The sequence below is a fragment of the Otolemur garnettii genome, unplaced genomic scaffold (genome assembly GCF_000181295.1).
Source record: "Otolemur garnettii isolate 467f Iridium unplaced genomic scaffold, OtoGar3 scaffold00036, whole genome shotgun sequence".
Taxonomy (NCBI): Eukaryota; Metazoa; Chordata; class Mammalia; order Primates; family Galagidae; genus Otolemur; species Otolemur garnettii.
This window is the reverse complement of record NW_003852431.1, coordinates 14,685,012-14,708,683: the sequence shown is the minus strand read 5'-3', so window position 1 is coordinate 14,708,683 and position 23,672 is coordinate 14,685,012.

Sequence of the window (23,672 nt, the reverse complement as noted above, 5' to 3'; positions counted from 1 at the left end):
AAGATAGAATGTCTACACTCTTGTGTATTGATAGGTGGAGTAACGTCAGCTAAAGTAAATGGAGAATTAAGATGTATTTGAAAAACAAAGCATAATATTGAGAGAAAAGAGCAATTGTAAATGATAGAGAGTTTGACATTATTTATTTTAAAGCTGCAAGACAATGCTGTACATTATTTGCTATGTATAGATGATATTTAAAAAATGCATGTGAATAATAATCCAAAGGGAATGCAAGAGGGAGAAATGCAAAAATGCAATATATGGAGATAAAAATAATGCCAGAAATGTTTAATTAATTTGACAAAAAAAAGGATAATAATGAATATGTTCCTTTTTAAATTTTTTCTCTGTGATTAGAAGAGACTTTGGATGGTAAGCAAGCTTAAGACATATCAGGATGTCTAATTAGAAAAGGATGTGCTAAGGAGATGACAACCAAAGCAAATAGACACCATCAGAATGGGAAAAGATATCTGCAGATTATGAATCAGACAAAATCTTGATAACTAGAATCTACAGAGAACTAAAATTAAACAACAACAATAAAGCCCACAATCCCTTATATCAATGGGCAAGTGAGATGAATGGAACCTTCTTTCAAGAAAACAGACAAATGTCTAACTAGCATATGATAAAATGTTCGTTGTCCCTAATTATCAGAGAAATGCAAATCATACCCCAGTTTTGAGATCTGAGATATCACCAGACCCCAGTGAGAATGGCCCACATGACAAAGACTTAAAGCTGCCAATGTTGACATGGTTGTGGAAAGAAAGGAACACTTTTACACTGCTGGGACTGCAAACTGATACAACCCTTTTGGATGGAAGTATGGAGAATCCTCAAAGAACTCAAACTCAGCCTCCCATTTGACCCTGCAAACCCATTACTGGGCATCTACACAGAAGAAAAAAAAATTTATCATAAGGACATTTGCACTAGAGTGTTTATTGCAGCTCAATTTACAATTGCCAAATTGTGGAAACAATCTAAATGCCTACAATCTATGAACGCATTAACAAGCTGTGGTACATGTATACCCATGGAATACTATTTGGCCACTAAAAAGGATGGGGACTATACATCTTTTATATGAATATACATTCTTCTTAGTTAAGCATCATAATAATGGGGAAGCAAGAATCCAATGTACTCAACTGTGATATGAAGACAATTGATGGTAGTACATGGTAGGGGGTGGGGGAATGGGGAAGGGAGAGAGGGAGGGATGGAGATGTGGGGGCCACAGTGTATGACACACCTCTTTGGGGTGGGACACTATTAATAGAAGGACTTCACCCAGCAACTGCAAACAGTGTACCCTGGCTCATTGTACCCTCCATGATTCTGCAACAATTAAACAAAAAGAAAAGGACATATCAAGATGTCACAGACCCAGAGTCATCCCAGTTTCAAGAATCCTTAACATTCATTCACCTTCTGTGTATATACCACAGAAAATTACTTAGGCTGCAGAAAATCACTCAATGAGGTTAGACAGTTAAGGTTGTGAACCCATCCTAGAAAAAGTGCTGCATACCTCATTGCTGAGTATCACTCTGGTCACCCTCAGAGTACTCCCCTTGGGAAGCTATGCACTGACACCAGTATCTAGTCCACCCTCAAAGCACATGTTCTAGGGTGAGTTTACGAACTTAATTGTCAGACCTCATAGTTTATTTTGTAGTTATTTTGTAATTTATTCTTACCCCTTCCAGCAGAAACTTCCCTGTATTTAATGAATCATTCCCATTATATTAGAAAAACTGCCTGATATCTACATTACTCCCAACTACAGCTCTGCTTTATGATTAGTTTTCATAGAAAAATTTCCGAGAACCATTGTCTATACTCTCCATCTCCTCCTTCTTAGCTGCATACACACTTCATCCCACTCAAATCTGACTTGCTACTTAAACTCAATTTCAACTGACCTTTTCATATTTTGCAGGGTCCAAAAAGTTGCCACATGCAAATAATATTTTTCTGTACTCTACTTATTCTTAATCATTATATCTTTTGATACTGTTAATTATTTCCTTTATATTCTATTCTGACATGTAATGAGCCACTTTTGTTTCCCTCTACCACTCTTATAAATATTGATATTCCTCTTCTGGTTTGTTTATGTAGTTATTGCTTTCACCATACTTTTTTATGTTTCTATGCCAATACCTTCCAAATCATTACCAATTTGAAATCTTTGTATTACAAAAGTGCATATCTACTTGGTTTACTATTACCTCTTCCAAGGATAGCACATTTTTTAAATTTTAAAATGTTCAGAATTAAATCATTTAGTTCACAATATCTCTCAACTTCCTTGCTTAAGAACTTCCAAATTCATTTTTAGACCTTCCAGTAAGTTGATTTTCACTTCTCCAATAATTGGATACCACCTTCACCAAAATGCTTACATTAGAAATCTGAAAATCAATTTTTATTCTTCCTGTTTGTTTACTCTTCTTATCATTTATTGATCTCCTTTGTAATTTTTATCTCATAATTTATCTGCAGTCTTTATTTATTTCATAACCAGTTCTCTTAACCTAATGTTCTCCATTATCTTTCCATACCTACTGTATCATTCTTCCTAATTGACCTTCCCCCTTATACTTTCCCTCTCCCATTTCCTCTTGCAAAGCAACAAGAGTGATATTAAATTTTTAAGTAAGATGTCATTTCTCTTCTCAAATTACATATCATTGTTCTTAGGATAAATTATCATATTTATTTGCAAAAATGACTCAAAGTGTTATATGATTTGACTGCAACCTATCTGTTATTATCTTAAATATTTGTTACCTTTGTTGTCTGGGCACACCATTCTTTTCCTAGTTCCTCTAATGTAAAAAATTCATTACCAATGAAGACCCATAGCACCTGCTATTTCTGTATGCCAGGAATACTGAAATCCTAGGTTTTCACTTAGCTGGCTTCTCCACATCTATTCATTTTTATCTTAAATATAATTTCTTCAACCAAGCTTTCCCACATTATCCTATAGAAAGATAACTTTGATTTGTAGTCAAGCATTTACATATGCATTTGTTTCTATACATCTATATCAATTTACATTTCCTGGGTTTAAGTCCGATTTTTGCATTAGAAGTTAAAGAACAGTCCACATTTTCTTTATTCACTGCTACTCACCAGTGTTTGACATAGTGGCTAAACTATGCTAGGCATACAGTAAATATTTGTTTCATGAATAAGATATGAAAGAAAGAATGAAAAAATTTGAATAAAGATTAATAAATTCAATATATGATGCTCAGAAAATAATATGTTCTTATTTATGAAATGAAAATTACAGAAAATTTAAGAGGCTTTTTTCTATATCATGCAAGTACACATTTATATGAACACCTAGATACCATATTTCATTTTTACCCAGGTAGTTGCTTTGATGAATTTGCCTGCATATTGGTCAGATAAAAATACAAATAGAGTTCATTATTCCATCTGTAACCTGTAGGAAGCTTTCAGGTACATGTTTATAGAGCCCAACTGTTCATCAGTCCCTAAGTACTCTCATTTTTGCAAACACAACGCACACATAGTTACATAGGGCATACAATAATATGGCATATATAAATGACCAAGAAGAGGAAGTAAATGATAAGATAACACTCAGGATCTGTTGTTGACATACAATTACTTGAATTAAGCAAAACAAGGCAGGCTTTTGCATAACCCTGGCAAGAGAAAACAGAGCTAAGTATTTGGTACTGCATGCCAGATGAGTCACTGTAGACTTATTCAAGAATTTAACTGAACAATGTAGATTATGGGTGCATAATAATGGGCTCTAAATGAGTTGTAATCCCTAAAGAGAACATACAGGTATTATTGTGAACAACTCAATGAAGATGTCACCTCCATGTTTAGTTGTAGGCAGAAAAGGAAAGTAAGCCTGGGTTAAAATCATAGAAACTCAGCATGGAAAACATTCAGTCAGTAAATAAGCTCACAATCATGGGCTACCTCGGGAAATATACTTGTTTGAGGTAATACCATGTTAAAATATCATCTGAAGTTTCCACTTAACACGTTACTACTTTAGATTTATGTCAGAATTTTTTTATTTTCAAGCAAATAAATACTTGTGAATCTGTGTGTTCTTTGAGAAAACCAGAAAATAATGTTTTCTTACTTATGCAGTGCAGAATAGATAAAATTTAGGGGTTTTATATATTATACAATATTCCACAGGAATACCTGGGTGTTATACCTTGTAAGATATGCAGTTTCCTAATGATCTGCTACTGTCCGAAAGAAACTTACTTTATATGAGATCAAGTAACAAAGTAGAGAATGATATTTCTAATATTCAGGGGGAGGAAAGAAAATCAAATGATAGGGACAGTTGTTAAGCATGATGTGAGTTTGATGAGGATAGTATGAGGCAAGCAAGTCCAGTTTACAGTGTTATTCATCTCAGGATATATTTCTTTAATTTTTTATGGCTGTTTACTCATCTTGTCAATAAAATGTGAGCAAAAAATAAGCTGTGAGGATGTAGCCACATAAGACTAAACAACTAGGGGAATGGTAAAGAGGTCCCACAGCTCCTATGCTTGCTTTAATAGAAAGATTATAAAATCATATAGTAATTATTTGCTACCGATTAGTCTCTTCCACTCTATAATGAGCTATTCAAAAGCAAAACTCAGTATTCAATAATGTGTGCCTCAAGGTATTGGCATTTAGTAATGAACCAATGTTAGCTGTATGAATGAATGAATGAATGAAATTACTTGCAAATAAATGAACTGGTTTCATTCACATAGAACCCAGGAAAATATGCCACTGCTTCCTGAGGAATGAAACTGCATTCCTCAATGGGCAAAATAGCTTGGAATTAAGTAGCTAGGTCATAGCTATGTTAAATATAAATGTTAGTATAAAATATTTAGATAACCAATCAAATTATTGAGCTTTCCACTTGCTTATTTTTTAGTACATGATTTCTTTGAAAGATTCACTCTAGAACCATTGCATGCCTAGTTATACTGAGTCGTAAGAGGCTATAAGGATTAATGAGTGAAGAGGATGCACACGGCCCTGCCAGCACGGATCTCAAAAGCAAGCAGCAAGGACTGAATAAGTCGTTAAAAATGAGATAAATGTTACCAGAAGAGAAATATAGGTTAATGTAGGTTAATATACAAACATATAACAATTTTTTCCCCTAGTTTAGGGTGTCAGGGAAGGTTTCTCTTGAACCTGTTACAGTATGGAACAAAGAAGGGTAGAATGATGTAGGTGAACCGACCAAATGGCAAGAAACAGAATATCCTAAGCATTTTATTTGAGAGGAAGACTGGCACATTTGTACAATTCGAGTCTTGTAAAAAAAAAAAAAAACTTGGAGAACAGAAATGAATGGTACCTCTAAGCAGAACATAGGCATTTTTGGAACATTCACAGACTTGTAGGCTACTTTGAGATTTTTGAACTTGATCTTTAGGATGAGAAATTGAGCACTGAACATTCTGATGAGGGGAATTAATATATCAAGATATTTTGTTTATAAAAAGATTACTCTGAGTGACTCAAGCAGAATGGCATTGGATAAGTATGCTCAGACAGATACAAATTAGGGGGCTATTACATTCACACCACACAAAATAGTGCATGAGAGATTTATGTGCAATATAAACTATATAATAGTAATGATAGACTATACTATGTGTCCATTTTCTACATGCCAAGCATGTAGTAATTATTATGAACCATCCTGGAAGACATACTTAATATAGTCACCTTCTGACATAACATGATAACATAGCCCCTAAAAATCACCACTCTTTACATAGTTCATACAGAGTTTTACCATTTACCTCTTGATTACATTACCTTTGTATGGAGCTATAGTTTATTGACTCATAAATTCAGTTAAACCAACAGTCAGTTCAGACAATCATCTAACCTTTTTTCACTAATGTGTCTGTTTGTTTAATTAAATTGGTGAAATTGATTAGCTATCTTAGTCTCTTGGGCTTTTTCCCATTTTGTTTTGTTTTGTTTCCTTTTATTTTGAGAAAGACTTCAAATGGCCATGCTCGTATAAAATAGTGAGTAAAAATGAACATGTGAAATGTGTCCCTATTCTTGGACACATGAACCGGAAAACATTGGGGCATCAGTAAGCCCAGTTTCCCCTTCACACTGCATCCTCTTCTGCCATTCTTCTACACACTAATATTTTCCACCATTTCAATACCCTCAATTATGGTAATGGCTACCAGGAATGTAAACTTATGGTAAGACATGTTATTTGCTTTCCATTATAGATATGATAACAAATTTGCTTCACAGATAGAAAGAAGCATATTGCTTTCTAAAAAGCAAGCATTGCCATGTTCCCTCATGAATAAAAATATGTTCTAGTAGTAGGCTGCCAAGAGATATACTATATTTCCTTAGAATTAGAGGCAACATTTCATTTTTGATAATGTACTTAGAAAGATAAAATGCATCAGAAAACTCTATTCATTAAATTTATCATTCACACAGTTGGCCTATCATGTTTAGTCACATAATTCATAGACTGATTAAGTGCAAAGTGAATGAATCATGTAACTAAATATTTTCAAGACACTGCAAGAACAATAGAGTTAATCAATAATGCATCCAAACTCACTTTACTAGCTACTAGAACTCATTCTTTACTTCAGCAAATGGTAGAAAATCTATATTTGGAGGTCATTGGGAATCAAAGGTCCTAGGCCAGTCTTAGGCAAAATCGTGGAGGCCAATTTCTTTATAAATCTCCAGGATTTCTAGATATGCTCCACATGCTTTTTAGCCCTTTAACTTCAGAACCTAATTTTAAAGACCAATGGGAATTCACCCTATTTCAAAAAATGCACACCTTTCTTTTCTTTTATAAAATTAATAATAGAAATGCTTTCCAAAAACCTATTTGTTATATAAAATTTTATTGAGGATTAATCATAAACATGACCCACTAAAATTCAAGGGCAACTAGAAAGCAATAAAAGGTTAAAAAATTGTGAAGAAATCAACATTAATAGTGTTTTATTCATAACTTGTACAGCATGGCTAAGACTTAGCAGGCCTCTTCATTAATACCCTTCTGTCTAGATTGCTTTGTAATTTAAATCAAAAGTCTTCTGAGATATAAAACCATCGTATTCTGTGTACTGACAAATGCAAACTGTGTTGCCAGTTCTTGTAAATAAATAATTACGAATGTCTTCAGGAGATGGGCTCGTCTAGCACTACCCGTGCTTGTAAAGAGAGGAGACTTCAGTAATATTTATTTCAAACTATGTGTGTGTAGCGTATATACATACACATACATATATAGTGTCAATGAGTAAATTTACATGTACAAATTTGGACAAGTTTTCACATTTATAGAGCAAGACATTAATTATATGTTAAAAATAAACATAAAACAGGAAACAAATTGGAATAAAGCAAAAAGAAATTAAAAAATAATGACTTTTGTTCTTTCCCTATTTGGAAACGGCCTTATTCAAGAAACTTTTAGAAGTAATAGAGTTGCCTTCCAAGAGTCCTTGCAAATGTGATTCAAGGCCGAAAAGATATCCCGTATTTGGAAATTTATCCAGCAACTATCACAACTCAGCAATATTAGTGAATTTTTATTTACTTTATCCCCCAGGGCTCCAAGCCCACTAACCCTTCTGCTTCACAATTGCCTACAAGAACACTAAGCATCTTTGACCTGACTCACACCAGAAGTACAACCTTGAAAAGCTTCCACTCTTAATTTTGACATAGTTTGTAATTTCTTTCAAGGAGTAGTCATCTTTTGTTTGAAGTGAAAAAATGTCAATTTACTTAACAATGTCCTTGATAGAGTAGTAATATTATTTCTATATGACTTGTCTACTATATAAATACCTTTTTAAAAATTCTGTGTGATGAAATACTTACATTTCAATAACTTTAGTCTATTAGTCACACTTTCATGTTAAAAAGTGAAATGGTATGAAATGAAAAAGTTTAGCTTGCAACTCAAACAATGATAGTTTTCATTTTTAACGTTATAAATAAAGTCAATTATGAACAAATTTATGACATAGGTGAACCTTGACAATGTTTTACTAAAGCCCCTTATAGCCCTTCTTGATTTTCAAAAAATGGTGGAAGTCATTACTGATCTGCTCTTCTTTGCAGAATTAAAAACTATAGAACTTTGTTTTTAAGAAAATAAGTCTTTTACATAATTTCTATTACTCAATAATATTTTTTATATCTTAATTTCTATACCTTGACATTTTAATGTGACCAAACATTCAGATACATATTTATTAATCAATGCAATACTGACACCATAACATTGATTGTTCACTATACTTACATGTTTTGATTTATAGTAGACATTTCACAACATTTATTTCACCCTATCCATGGTAGTGTGATGAACATCATTTTGTGGTTTTGTGTAGTCCTTAGGTTAGAGTACACTGTGTAGACTTAAGGTGTTTTAGTTCATTTTCTGGTTGCTACAACAGAATACAAAAGACTGAGTAATTTATAAAGTTTATTTAGCTCACAATTCTCGAGGCTGGAAAGTCCAACACCATGGCACCAGCATCTGGTGAGGAGAGTATTCAAGCTGCATCAGAACATGACACAACGCATTCACATGGTAACAGAGTTAAGAGCAAGAGAGCCAAAGAGAGCTTGCTTTTATAGCAAACTCACTCCTATCACAGCAACAATAATCCATTTATGAAGACAGATGAGTTAAGTTTCCACATATGAACTTTTGCAGGCCACATTCAAACTATAGCATTCTGATCCTGACTTCTCAAATTCATATTCTTCTCACATTCATTCTATCCCATGGCCCCCAAATTTTAATTCGTTTCAGTACCAACTCAAAATTTCAAGTCCAGAGTCTTATCAAAATTAGATGTAGGTGAGATTCAAGGCATAATTCATCCCATGACAAATTCATTCCAGCTGTGAACATATTCAATCAAAACAAGGTATCTACTTCCAAGGCATAGGATAGACACTTATAAACCAAGAAAAAAAGAAAGAGGCAAGAAAAGAGGGGTAACTCATTCCAAGTAAGTCCAAAACCCAACAAGGAAAACAACTTTAAAACTTCAAGCTTCAGAATGATTTTGTGCTTCACGTGCTACTGCCGCTTGGGCTCACTGGGGATTTGGAGTCTGGAATGCCTCAGGAGCCCCATCCCTGTGATTTTACTGAGCTCAGCCCATGCAACAGTTCTCACAGGGTGAAGTCTCTTGCCTGAAGTTCTACCACCTGGCATTGCATGCTGGTAGCTCAGATCTAGGATCTTGAGGATACCCCACCCCCAGGCCTCCACCAGGCATTAGCATTGTGGGTGCTGTCTAAGTGGCTTTAGCTCTGACCCTATTATTTGTGTTCAGCATTGCCCTAGCAGGGCCTCTCCATGAAGGCTGGCTCTGCTTTTGCAACACTTTTTTGCCTGAGCCCACAGGCTGTTTGTAACATCTTTTGAACTCTAGGTGGAGAAAGCCACGCCTTCACAGCTTCTGCGTTCTATAGGCCTACAGAGTTAGCAACACATGAATAGTGCCAAAGTGTATGAATTGTACCTTCCAGGTGGGTGACTTGCATCATGCCCAGGCTCAACATACATGTATCTGAGTAAAATAGCTGATTACTATGTTTTTCATTCAGGAAACCTGTATGCTCAATTATTCTTAGGTGGCATGATACTTTAAATGGGATACAGTTGTAAATCCAAATAAGTGAGTACTTTTTGGACTGAGTTATCAAATGCAGTTTCTTAAGTTGGGGAGCTTACACAAACACAGATCCTGCCTAGCCTCACCCATTGTTTTAGATTTAATTGTTTTAAGAAGAAGATTTATTAGCTTGCATGCTCACCAACAGTGCAGAATGTCAAATCTATTATGAGTAGAATATGAATGTCTTAGAACAATAATTAAGTAAGTGAGGGAAAGGCTATGTTAGCCAGTTTGATGTAAGCATTCTAAATTGTATATAAAATCACATTGTACCACATAAATGAATTAATGTACACAGTTATGATTTAATAAAAAAAAAGAAAGGGACTTACATAGTTTTTTTTTTTCTTTTTTAACTACCCACATGATTATATTTGGTAGCCATGTTTGTTGAAATTACTGTGTTAGACAAAGAAAGCTCTATGTGTGGGATGTATTTGCATGTGTGCATGTGTATGTGTAACTGTAGGTTAAAACAAATAATAGAATATGGCACATATTGGGCCTGAAGATTCAGCATTCTTAATAAAATTCCTGGTTACAGGGGCTATCGCTATGATTAATTTATCCAAAAAAGAAACCTAATAAAACTGGACAACTTCTGATGAAAGGAAACAAAACTGATGCTAAGAGTTCTGGGACATTATGTGAGAACTAGATAGAATTTTATCTCCAGAACAGGTTGGAATAGTTTTATCTTAGGAGGGTTATTGGTAGCCATACTTACCAGAGTATAGGAAAACAGCCTCTGCAAAAATAACTCTCATATGCCCCACCAATCCAAACTTGTTGCTTGATCATGAAAGTGTCCATTAAGGTCAATTGTGTTATCAGCATTATTTTACTTAAAAAGACAAAGAAGCAGAAATTATAGAAAATTAGATGATCTTAAAGTCTAGCTCAAGTCTCCATAATTAGCACAGGAACTTTGGGCAGTCAAAAATCATCCAGAATAAGGATAATTATTATCTGAAGAGCATGGAAAAGAGAAGCTCAAAAAAGAAAGTTGTAAGATCAGGAAAAAGAGACTGTCCCTGTTGGAATTTCACTGAAGGTTCCGGACAGCAATCACTGCTTTCAATTAAGAAAATGGAAAGTGATAAAACTCAGCCTCAAGTAATTTAGTGGAGCCCAGTCTGTTTAGGTGAGCTGTATGGGGAGGCAGACCCGAGTGTTTATTGCTTCTTAGGCACAGGGAAAGGGTCTAGACTTTGTCTACCATCCTGTTAAATAAGCACACAGAGTATCATACTTAGAGTAAATATATTACCAATAAGTTGACAATACTCCTCTAGAGTTACTTTATTAATAGAAATGTCAAGGTTTATACTGTATTCTTCTTGACCTCACTATACAAACAGAAATAAATATTTCTGTTGTTTCAAACTGGTGCGGAATCACTGTGCATGTACACCTGTCATGTATGTTTATGGCACGGATGAGGTTGGCAATAGGAGTCGAGGCAAAAGAGCTACAAAATCAAATAGTTCAATTCTCATCATGATCTAAGATCATGAAAAATACACGTAGTTTGGAAAATGCATTTATGAACAATAACATATGCAATTTAACTGGTACTTGAAACTGCTTTCTAAGTACCTAAAACAAGGGTCTTGGAAACAGGAATTTCTGTTTACGTATTTTTGCTGTTCAAAGCTATTTAAGCATATGCACTAAGTATAAGGCCAAGTAGTGTCTTATTCTTGATTCCAGGTAATAATATGACTTGCGTGCATGCACACATACACATCACGCAGAAACACTCACACACGGACCCACATGACCCACTACGTCCCTTTTATTTCTTCAAAACAATTCACATGAGCAACAGCTGCAAAATTATACTTCAGATATGACTTGCTAATATGTAATATGCTCAAAATAAAAATATAATGCCTCTTAAGTCAATCACTATTTTTGTTCTCCTTTACTAATGGCCCATAAGGGACAGGAAAAAATATTTCAAGTCCAGAGTGAGAATGAATTGACACCGTCAAAGGTAAATGGAGAAAAACATGCGGGAGAATTCCTGTTATAAAAGCATCCAATCCCATCTTTAGCTTAAGTTGTCTGATGTATTCAAATGATGGTGCATATTTCATTTTATCTTTTTTATATTAAGTATAAAGTATGACTTTCATTTAGAATAAATTATAACACATTGTATATGCTCAGAGACCTGTCTTTTACTTTAACATGTGCAATTTTATGATCATTGATAGGACTATATTGGTGACAATTTTAGAAATATTATATTTACAACATTAAAGGTCTTAGTTCTGATTCACTATTAAAACATCAGAATAATCTCTTGCTATTTATTTATATTCTATATAAGGTATAGGTAATTCTTCCCATAAATGTTCCTATTGTTGGCTTTGAGGGCTAAACAATCTACATAGCAACTATTCAATTATATCATCGCAGTATAAAATCAACTAAATATAATACTTCAATGAATGGGCATGCACTGCAAAAATTCTTGTTCACAGAAACAAGTAGTGAGATGGATTTGACACAAGGGCCATGGTTTGCCTTCTCTGTTGTAGAGCAATTGTCCTCTTTGTGATGAATTGATATCCACTCTACCTCCATCTAGCATATACCTTTCTCAAAAGAGACCACTATATTTACTATTCCAGAGGGACAGATTGCCCGAGGGCCATGCACCAGTTTATATCCTCTCACCAGAAAGTGTCATATGCCTTTTGTAATTGTGAAAGGTTAAGTGAGCGTGATGTCTCTGTCACACTAAAAATTTATAGATAGGAATTAGCAGAGAGATAATTGTAGACAATGATCAAAAAAGTAAAAATGTGTCCTGTAAGAAGTTGTTCAAATAACTAAGAAATGGACATTACCTATTTTTTTGTCGTGTTTTTTTAATTATATATGGGCTGCAATCTTTGCAGTGTTACAAAATAGAGGAAAAATAAAGTTAAAGTACGAATAGCAAAGAGACACACTTTTTTTGACTACTAACTTTTTAAAAAAGCAATGCCCAGAAGCAGATTGAAGAAAGGTTGCATTTGTGGGAATACCATTGTGATAAAAGCTTTCTGTCTAAAGTGAAAGATCAAATGCAATCCAACCGAGTGTGATGTTAAGCCCCACGTATGAAGTAGTGGTCATCCTCATCTCTCCACCATGTTCTGCTTTGGGAAAAGAATTCCAAAAGATACACGCGCGCTGAAAAACACAACCAGGCTGATCCAGGAAGAGTTAGCTCCAAATCAGGCCAAAGGACCAAGAAAGAAAGCATCTGCCTAACTGTTGTTGTTTTCAGTCATTGTTTAAGAAGAACTATAAATTAGCACCTGAACTAATATGAACATAGATTCATTCTATATGCAGTATAATACATAGAGTGTACTACATGTGTATGCCTGTTTATAACAGCTTTTTAGTTATACACATATAAATACGAGGCCATTTACTACAATGCAATAATACAGCTTCCAAATATTAAACATTATGACATATTACCACCAAAACATGTTTTATATAATGCCCAACTCTTAAGCTGTTTTCATTTAGAACCAGCCATAAAGCTATAACTATCTTCCCTTTCAATGTTGAGAAACGTTCTCTCATAAAGTCCTGAGGTCGTGTCTAGTAATATTTTCCATTCTTGGTTTTAAGACACTCAAATACGACGAGGTTACTCAATCCCAAAGATCATTTTGCTTCCACTCCCAATTTTCTTAACTCATCAAAATAGTGTCCCGAGCTGCAATTCCCCATATTGATTCCCTTACATTTTTCATGATGAAATATTTAATAAGGTAAGTCAAGAATGTATCAGATGTTCTGTTCTTAGCAGAATAAAACTTCTAGCAAATTCAGTCCTCCCTCAGTACTAGTGTTGGTAGGGTACGCGTTGTATGCTATGCATTAGGAAAGCATTTGGCATGTTGTTTGTCTGTCCCAGGAATGGGTGTATGTTTTATTTCTGCTTCTCTCATCTTTTATTCTCCACCAGAAGATTGTAACTACAATTCCTCTTTCCTTTCTGTGAATTTTAATTCAAGAGACCATCTTTTTTTATATACAGCCTTTGTAATAAAAAAAACCCCTGAGCTTTGGAATCAGACGAGCCTGGGTCTACATCTGGACTCTAAAATTTATCAGACGGGTATCTTTTGACAAGTTGCATTATTTTTTTAAGCCAACAGTCTTATGTAAACTTATAATTGTATGTTTAACATATAATATTTACATATGTATTTGTGCATTTTTCTCCACTAATTTAGAGATTGGCCCCTTTTCCTTTTGAATTGAAGTCTGTTATGAAATATATTCCTTAAGGAAACATTTTAACTCTTCTAAATTCAGTAGTCTTATAAAATTGTAGGTGTGTTTGGTTATCACTTGAATTGGAGAACATGAGACGTCTAAAATTAAAAAGAAAAAAAAAAAAAGCAGCCCAAGCTTCAAATGAACAATTATTATCAATTCATTCCCCTCTGTTTCTGGAGTAACAATGAAGGAAAATTGTTAAATTATCTTTGGAGAAGATAATCAAAGATGAATTATATATGGTCCTAGTTCACAATCTAGGTAAGCAACTTTACTTGCATTTGTAAGTTTTTTTAAGAATTTTTTTTCTGAACCCATCTCTCTATTATTCAACAGTAATTACAAATCCTAAAAACTAGAAACGTGTAATTTCAAAACTACTCATGTAACTTGCTGATATTTTTGTATTTTACCCTAGAAAATTGTGAGACTTTGCCTGAAGATTACTAAGACCAAGGGTAATTCAAAGTCAAATAAATAGTTGGTCCATAAGATCTAAATCCTTTTCACAGGAAAGTATTATCCCCTTCTGCTGCTGCATAACTCTCAATAATGCTAGAGGTGGTTATTTGTATATCATGAGTAAAATAAACGTTTTAGTGTTGGCTAATGCAGAGTGGAATGGCCATTAACCATTCATTTTTTGTGATGGAGGAATTGCATTTACACAACTTGTAGGATTTTTATTCACCCATTTGTCAAGTTTACTTCTTTAAGGTTGTCATGACTTTTCTTAGTTATCATCATTTGAAAAGTTCCTTTAGCATAAGTTCATTAAATGTAGCACGGCCAAATGAACTGTAGATAGCATAGACGGCTGGAAATTCTGTCAAACATGATTTATGCAAAAATCTGGCTCTGTGCAATGGCATAATATTGTGAGCCCTTGACTTTGACATCCTCAGTTTTTCTACATAGAAATTATATTCCAGTTTCTTAAAATATAAACTTCTTAGTCTTGGGAAGGCTATATCAGGACTTTATAAAAGTATAAAATGCTCTCTTGAGTCTTACATGTGAGTGTATTCAATCGATTTAAGCAAACCTTTCTTTTTCTTTACTAGGTGGTATAGGTTAAGATCCACCAGATAGTCTTCTGATGAGATCCAGATAGGGTCCGCCACCTATCCAGATAGAGCCCTCTGATGAGATCCAGATAGGGTCCGCCATCCAGATAGAGCCCTCTACACTGTATTGAGTCTACAGCTTGGTTCTGTTTCTCTTCCTGCACACAGCATAGTGGTCAGTCTGCGCCAGATATTATTGTTCTAGACATATTTGATTGGTGATAATTTCTTGGTTATTTAAAAATCTGATCAATTCCCTTGAAAGAAATGTTAGCCAGTCTTGGAATGCAAACTTAAAGAAGGCTTGTTTTGCAGAAGACAGAAAAAAAAAATACTTAATTGACTAAAAACAAATTCTACAAAGAGGGCCCAGATGGGAATATAATGAAGACTCAGAAAGAAAAAAAAACCAACTAGGTCTGCAAGATTTTGAATAAACTGGGTGATTTCTTTAAAACTTCTTTATGTTACCTAAGAAATACATGATCACTAGTGATTTTTTTTCAAAGTAGGGAAATGCATATTGCAATTGCAGTAATATTCAAACTCAAAATTGTAATATAGATTGAGTGCTATGAATGTTTATTTCTTACCCAAAGTCAACATGGGGTTTCAACATTTGCAGGTGAGAGTCTGTTATACACAGCAATCTAGGGAATCAAGTTCTTTTTGTCTTAGAGGCCTCCTGTCTTTTACATATGCCATCTGTATTAAGTCTAGAGAAGAAAAGAAAGTTGGAAGGCAAGTGGTCAGGTTTCACAGGGCTTAAAAGTGATACTTTATCTTGGTGGCTAGGACTCAGTCATAGGCCATATCTAACTAAAAATAGCTTGAAAATGTAGTCCTTCTGTGCCCAATGGGAAAAAAACTAAAAGAAAAGATAGAGGAGTGATAAACCAGAAGACTTTGACACAACACTAACCAAACACAAAAGCACACAAGTATGCAGGCACACACACACATATGCATAGTGTACTATTTCAATCAGATAAAGAAAAACGCTGTTAGTATTCTATATCTTTTCTGACTTAAAAAGGTAGAAATACATGTTAAAAAGTAGAAAAGATTCTGTATAACATGTTAACTTCAGGGTTACTTGTCAGATAAGAAAAATAGAAATATTTCAAATGTCCATCAATTGAGGTAGAATTTTCTTAAATTTTGGCATCGTTCTGTGGAAGCTAAGCAGCTATGAAAAGAATGGGGTAGGTGTAGTGTTCCTTACAGTAGTCTGTGATGGAGCAGTTACTTTTTAAAAGTTAGACATTGCTGGCCAGGCTTGCAATCTAGTACTCTGGGAGGCTGAGGTGGGTGGATTGCTTGAGCTCAGGAGTTGGGAACCAGCCTGAGCAACAGGGAGAACCCCATCTCTTACTAAGAATGGAAAAATTAGCTGAGTGTAGTGGCAGGCACTTGTAGTTCCAGCTACTCAAAAAGTTGAGGCAAAGAGGATTGCTAGAGCCCAAGAGTTTGAGGTTGTTGTGAACTTTGATAATGCCATAGCACTCTACCAAGGGTGACAGATTAAATCTGTCTCAAAAAAATAAAAATAAATTTAAAAACATAAAGGTTACACATTGCAATATGTCAAAATAGGGTATTGGTAAAAGTTTTCAAGTTTTCATGCCTTGGGTAAACCTTGGCTATGATATTACCACTGTCAAGAAAAGAAAGTCATTTTACCAAAAACCACTTGTACTCAAATATTGATTGCAGTACAATTTGGAATTGCAAAGATTTGGAACCAACCCAGGGCGCATCAATACATGAATGGATCAAAAAAAATGTGTGTATATATCATGGAATACTATTCAGCTACAAAAAAAAAAAAGGTAAATGGTTAACTAATAACTCTTATAACAACCTACGTGGAACTGAAGGCCATTCTTCTAATTGAAGGTTTTTGTTGTTGTTGTTGTTGTTTTTTAAGAGACAGAGTCTCACTTTGTTGCCCTCAGTAGAGTGCTGTGACATCACAGCTCACAGCAACCTCCAACTCCTGGCTTAGGCAATTCTCTTGCCTCAGCCTCCCAAGTAGTCCAATTGAAGTTTTGCAAGAATGGAAAAACAATCAGCATACGCATTCAGTATTAAATGGGCATGAATCAAATCAATCAAAACCCGTGTGCACATTTGGTAGTAAAACTCAATGGAAAGCAAGCAGGTGGGAGGGGGCAGGAGGGAGGCAATGAGTTCACACCTAATGGGTACCATGCACACGATATAGGTGAGGAGTGCACTCAAATTGTACAAAAGCAATTCATGTAACCAAAACATTTGTACCCCTGTAATATTCTGAAATAAAATAATACATAAAATAAAAAACTGAGCTACAGAAAAAAGTCTTGTACTAGAGGTCAGATGCATAAGTTTATGTGGGAATATGTGTGCAGGGCAAAAAAATAAATCTGCATAGACTGATAATAATCTGATGCTGGAGTTAGAAAAAGAGAGGAGGACAATTTTTATTTCACAGCCTCTGTGTTGTGGCAGTTAATTATTTCTTCTTTTCTGAAAAAGAATTGTGCACTACTTGTATAAAGACCAAGAAATTAAAAAAAAAGACATAAAGAAATATTTCTTTACAAAAAGAATGTCCAATACTCATACAAGAGAGGAGGAATGGAGTTATCGATTGATGATAAAACTTCAGACTCTTATAAATGAATTGTCTGCTAGGTAAGGAGAAGCAGGTAAGAGTGGCTTATACCAACATTTCTTGGGTGACATGTTTATTCAGAGACGCTTTCTTCTCTCTTCAATCTGGGCCCCTCATCTTAAAAGCTAGCAGAGTAGCCGTACTATTTTCTTGGAATGGTGCTAATTTTTAATATTGTCCTAAGAAAAAGCTCCTTAAAATCACTCTAAAGTTAATTACTCCTACTCAGTGTTGAATACATTGAGGCCCTAAAACTACTCAAATTAAACTAAACTTTGAAATGATTAAAATACTGCTCCTGTATTCTTCCTCACTTGAGACCTGAGTATATATGCTTTTAGCAATAACTTAGAGCAATCAGAGGCAAACCAGAGAATATTTGGCATAACTTAATGAGAACCAGATTTTGATTCAGGTGCCACAGCATACATGCTTCTGTTCTCTTTTCTGAAAAATGGTATGGTAGTTGGTATAATTGGTACAAAAGGTACAGTAGGATTTTTTTTCCCTCTTTAAAATGGGAATAATAGTATCATCTACCTCAAAGGGACATTTGAGGATTAAATGAGATAATGCTTAAAAGTGTTTAGCAAAGGGCCAAATAATAAGGAAGTTAGTTTATGCTTATATTTGTTGCTGCTGCTGCTGCTGTTATTTGAAGATGCTGAGAAGCTTCCAGCAACAACACCTGGGACATAAATAGTCTCAATTGAGGAAAAACATGGGTTCCCAAGCTTTGCTTCATTCAGAGTCCACCACGCTGCAGCTTTACCCACCACCATCAGAGAGAATCTTCTGGGATACTTAGCTCTGTTCCATAGTTCTGTAAAGGGTTATTGGGGTGCTACTCTAAGCTAGGGACTTTTTATCTTGAGATTTACAAATGATTGAAGAGTTTCTGCAGACCGACCATTTGAATGTGTGGTATAGACCCTCTGTGGGAGCAGAGTAGAGCATTTGAGAGAGACAGGGAAGTTTCTTCTCTACGCCAGCCTGCTCTTTGACCTTAACATTACAGCCACTTTCTCAGTCTCCCATGTGTCCTTCTTAGTGCTCAGGGACAGAAGTGGGGGGGGGACTGGGGACCAGTATCTTCTAGAATCAGTTCTTCTAGATTTCCCCCCGGCACACAACATTATGCACAGGCCCCAGCCTTCCAGGCTACCAGTGTTGTGTTGCAGGCATAGGGACTGAATGAGCTGAACACGACGTGGTCTGACAGGAGGAATGTTCTCTTCTCTCCTGTTTAGTTGTACTACTGGTGAACCCACAAATGAACGCTCACAGCCCCACAGCCTGGTGTTTGTTCACCATTGATATTAATTTTTTAATTTATATATTGGTGGTTCACAGAGAAAAAGCAGGAAATCAAGACAAGTGTAGAATCCTTTTGATTGCCTATGATGAAAACCCTGGAAGGCTGCAGATATTCAATATTCAGGTCAGTTTAGATGTTAGTGTGACTGGCATATCAAAATCTAATCTTAATTAAAGCCTCAGAATGATTAAGCAGGGTAGAGAAGAGACTAAAACAAGGGAATAGCGGTCTTCCTAAGAATCAAATAATTTTTCAAATACGTTTCATCTAACTACCTGTACAGAGAAATGCAGAAACGGAAGGTTAGGGCGTGGGAGAGGACCAGCGTGCATTCCACGCTTATGGGGAAACCTGGCATGAGTCCAGAGATGAGGAAATGTTTATTGTGTAGTTTTGTCTTTCTCTTTTGCAATTAACTCACAATTAAACATGTAATTATAATTCAGAAATGGGCAAAATGCATTCAATGGTTTTAACCATTGATAGATTTGTAAACAAAAGCAGCTGGACTAAAATTTCTTCAAAGAAATATTTATACACCAACAGTTTATCAAACTGAAAATCTGCTGATAAATCCACACACACGGACATTATGTTAATGACAATGCAACAATGATTCATTCTCTATCTCCCCCTCGTTCACAAGGCACCAGATGTAAAGGAATAAAATTTGGGCGCACAAGGGGAAAAGACCCTTGTACTTTTCATTTCTAACCACTTTTAGGAAGGAACCATCATTATTTGGTTACCTTTCATTCCATAAGTTATATTAAATGATTTCTATTAAATCATTTCCTAAAGAGACATCAGTAAAAAATAATAATAATAATAATAAGATTAATTCCAAACCATAGGACTTCAGGTTCCTCGCCTACTAAAACTCACTTTGTCTAAATGTTCAATATACTGTTACTTTGTTTCAACAATCTGGCAATGCAAATGGCTGTGTAATATCCTAATACAGTATTCTCAACATTTCAAAAGTTCACCAAATTTTATCACCAGGAAGCTGAGGGAAGTGATACTGATACAGGACAGTTGGCGCCACAGCCAGCTCAGCCCAGCGGAGCTGGGGGACCCGCCGCCTCCGCCTTTGCAGTGTAGGTACCGCAGCAGCCGCAGAGCAAGCAGCAGGCTGGAGCGTAGGCAAGGACTGGGGGGACCCTCCCTCCCCCACCAGAGGCTCCTGTAGCCAAAGGGACTGGACAACTGCTGGGGAGACACCGGCACCTTGGTGTCTCCTTCTCTTTACGTTTATGACTAAAAACCGAGCCCCCATATCCTATGCCTGGGTCAATTTCGTGTAAGTTTCCTAAGCCTCAATTCTGTGAATGGACTAGGCCCATTCATTAGTACATTCATTCATCTTCCCCCAGAGGACGGAACTATGTCCATTCATTAATAGTCCATTCACCTTCCCCCAGTGGAAGGAACTGTATCCATTCATTAATACGTTCATTCACCTTCCCCCAGCAGAAGGAACTGTATCCATTCATTTCCTGGCTCAACCCCTGCACCTATATAGACCGCTAAACGGAGAGAGCTTTTCTCTCCCGACATGGGTTTTCTCTCCCTACTAGAAACTTTAGTGTTTTTGTATTCTTTTTTGTAAATAAATTCTGTCTTGCTATTGATCCTGTGGTCCCTTGATTCATTCATGGAAACGCGGAGACCAAGAACCTGAAAATCCGGTAACAATACTAATTCATCACAGCCTTCCACATCCCTGGGGAAGAGGGAGGGAGGGATAAAAAAGTCCCAACATGGTTACACTCACAGAATTGCTTCCAGAAATAAGGGAAAGGAATGATCTCACTAGCAATAGACAGAAAAATTGGGAAGCATACTAAAAAGGAAAGAATAAAAATCCAGTCTGCAGAGACCCATGGCTTAAGTATCACCAGTTCTGGGGTTCATAATATCTTTGTGATCTTGGAGAATTTACTAAATCCCCCTGCACCTCCACATGGTCAAGACTAAAAGACCAATACTCACGCGTACTATCAGATTTTTCAGGTTAGACTAGCAGACTCAGAGATAAGCCTGTATTTATTTCATTTGTACTTCAGTGTATAGCAGAATCATTTCCATTTTAGAGGTAAGAAAATCACACCATCCCCAAATTCACAAACCCACTCAATTCACAGTACTATCATGATCAATGACAAGGTAGAGCTGTGAAACTCGCCCGGGTACTTGACCCATATGCAGTAATAGAGAAGTTCACTCTAGAGGAGAAACCCAAACACGGCCAGTGGAATCAAGGAGCAATAGTGTGGAATCTGCCGGCAACAATTCCTTCAGACTGAATAACTGAGTAAAGGGCAATTCAGTCATATTTTCCTAGCTTATAGATGAGGTTGTTCGAGAGCTTAGATAAAAGCTGAACCCAAACCTGATGCCTGTGTATTCCAAGATCAAAAGACAGAGGTTAGTCATGAATGGAGGCAGGAAGAGCATTTTAAATAGCACTTTCTGAAATGAATGAAGAAAAACAACTTATTTAATATATCTCTGAAGAAGCCTTCCAACAGCAAATAACAAAAACAATACTAAACATGGCTCAAATCATAGGGGTACTTGCATGAGTAAGAAGAGATACAGATACGGCTCAGCAGCTCCATGAAGCTATTAGGTGCCCAGACTTTTCCTCTATATTCTGGTATCAAGTGTATTGGGTTTTTAACCCAATGACTTTCGCCTTATGTTTGCCATTTGGTTACTGTACCTCCAGCATCTCCACCAAGGAAACAAGGTATAAGAAGCAAAATATTTTCTTCTCATGAATATTTGCCCTACTATTTTGGGTAAGGACACACAGGGAGCAGATTTTTCTTTAAATATTTGGTTAAAGGAACTAGAATTGCCAGAGTAGACTTAGACTCATATTCCCGAGAGGTAACAAGGGGTGTGGGCAAGAATCTTCACTTCCTAGGACTACAGAATTTCAGCTCACCACCCACTTCAATTGCTATAAGCTGAAAATGAAGCATGGAGAGGCGGCTTGGTAGCCAATGAGCAGAGTCTGCCACATGTAGTAAATATGCAACTTAAGTCATTATCCACAGAAGATGATTCTGTTAACAAGATAAAAAATAGCAATGATGTGTAAGAGGTGCATTTCAAGTCCTGAAAAAAATACTATGCATATTTAATTTCAAAGCTAAAACATTAACCAAAGTGCGGCCATTCTGTTTCATCAGTTTCAAATAAATCAATGACAGTAGTAATTAGAGATGGTGTGAATTGTTCATAGTTGTAATTCAATACAGAAAAAATAAGAAACAACAATAAAAATAACTTTTTATTAGTCATGCTGAAGTAGCAAACCAGTGGCATGGATAATTGAAAATGGTGGATTATATGCATAGTGATGAAGTCTTAGGATATTTGCCTTAATAGAAATCATTTTGCATTCCCAAAGCATATTATCACCTGTTTATTTGATGAAGTAATCACTAAGCATCTTAGATGGAAATTTCTACAAATCTAGGTCAAAAAGAATTCTATAGTTAAAATATAAGGCATAAGTAAAATTCACCATAAAGGTAAGAGTGAGTATTTATTATGAAAAAGTGTTTTTGCTGAGCCAAGTCAATGAAAAGCTGTGGAATGATGGTGGAGAATGTTAGGGAGACTTGAAAATTGAGAACTTATGACTTCACTTATTATCTGGCATAATTTTTTTTCATCTAATTTTAGAAGAGTTTAGGCTCCTTTTTTCAGATCATACTTTACAAAGTTAGAGTGGTCCAGTACTTTTCCTGAATAGGCTGATGAGCACATTTCTAGTCAAAGTATAGGTAGGCTAATGTTGATTGCATCACCGCTATCATTGCCCTTTCATTTTTTCTGCCTTCTCTTTGACCCACAATGGTGGGTAATGATGGTGGTGGCATTTTCTGTCTATTTTACTTCATTTAGTAAATTATATCTTGATCTTCTGATTTTTTTATGGTAGGCACAGTTCTTATTTTCTAGTCTAGGGAGCGTTATCTGCGTTATATTGTACATTCCATGGGACTCAAAATATCATCCGAGTTGTCTTTCTCAAACACTTAATTAAAGAGCCTTTACATATAAACATAAGAATCATAATATAAATCACTTCTGTATCTCTTTCTGTTAACTAGAACTCAGTGATTCACGTAGTTCCTTGTGCATTATTCCCCTTTTTAAAAACAATTCTATTTATAAGCTGATACTTGGATAAATAAATACAAGAAATAAACCAAAGAGCAGAAATAGCCATTATATAGTACCTTATAATGTAGCCATTATATAGTGTATTACGTAGTACATTACCGTACAGTACAAATGTAAGAAAAAGGGCAGGATTTTTGTCCTTCCTGTTCACTGTCATTTGGTTTTTGTTTGCTCTGAGATAGATTCCTGCCACATAGTTGCCAAAATACACAGATATAGTCCCCAGTTTCTCCATGAGGAGAATGGTCATAATAATCCATGGGATTCAAAAAAGACATTATAACTGTATATTTTAGAAAACTCAACATAAACCACTACCATCCTGGGTGCACAAGGGTATATAATTGTCCTAGAGACAAATAAGT